The sequence below is a fragment of the Pygoscelis adeliae genome, unplaced genomic scaffold, assembly GCF_000699105.1.
Source record: "Pygoscelis adeliae isolate BGI_AS28 unplaced genomic scaffold, ASM69910v1 Scaffold1, whole genome shotgun sequence".
NCBI classification, from domain to species: domain Eukaryota; kingdom Metazoa; phylum Chordata; class Aves; order Sphenisciformes; family Spheniscidae; genus Pygoscelis; species Pygoscelis adeliae.
The window spans coordinates 3776759-3777481 of NW_008824051.1; the positions used below are offsets into that span (position 1 = coordinate 3776759).

Consider the following 723-nt stretch of genomic DNA (forward strand, 5'->3'; position numbering starts at 1 on the left):
GCCAGGGTATCAGAAATAGGATTATTTCATAACAAACACAGTTCTGCAGAAATCGGGATGGTCAGTAACCATGAAAGCAACATTATACAAGCCAAACTTTTATATCTGTAGTTATTTATAGGTAGTTTGCTCAGTGCCTGTTTAAAACTAAGTACCTCCCCATTAATTCCTGTTGACTTTGTTACAAAGATTCTACAAGCCTGTTAGCTTGTGAAAAGTATGGTTATTTCCTCGGGTGCCTTACCAGAGTAGGGTCTCATGGCTTCTTTCCCCCCATTTCAGCTACAAGCAAGCTCAAAAACAGCCAACAGATTTATTTTACGTCCACCTTCAACGAGACGGTCCCAGCGACAGAGAGAAGTGCGATTCTAAACCAGAGCAGCCTGGAAAGCCAAGGCACGCACACAGCGCGGGACAAGACTCTGCACTTTCTTCTGCAATGTCCGTGGCAAGACGTATTCCCTACAGAGTGGAAAAGCAAGATTCCACCCTTTCTCCTACGCAATTTTAGGTTAAATATATAGAATACCCTGCGCACCTGCTCGGGTGAGCAGAGAGCCACCACCCCCCCTCCGAAGGATGGGATGGCTAAGCGCAGAGTCCCCCCTGCGGCACCGGAGGAGGAACACAGACAGGTCCCCGTTGTCACCCCGAGCTGACAGGCTGCCGCAGGCGGCGGCAGCGCGGCCGGACCCAGCCGTTGCACAAGGCCTGGATCGCACG

General features: G+C 50.3%; 1 protein-coding gene across 1 annotated transcript in view; it reads right to left on the minus strand.

Moving 5' to 3' along the window:
• ADCK3 (aarF domain containing kinase 3) overlaps positions 1-332 on the minus strand; it is a 47442-nt gene extending 47110 nt beyond the window's left edge. The window contains exon 1 of the mRNA XM_009333635.1: positions 245-332. The gene's annotated coding sequence lies outside the window, so the exon portion shown is untranslated. The remainder of the gene's footprint in view (positions 1-244) is intronic.
• Positions 333-723: the final 391 nt, after the last annotated feature.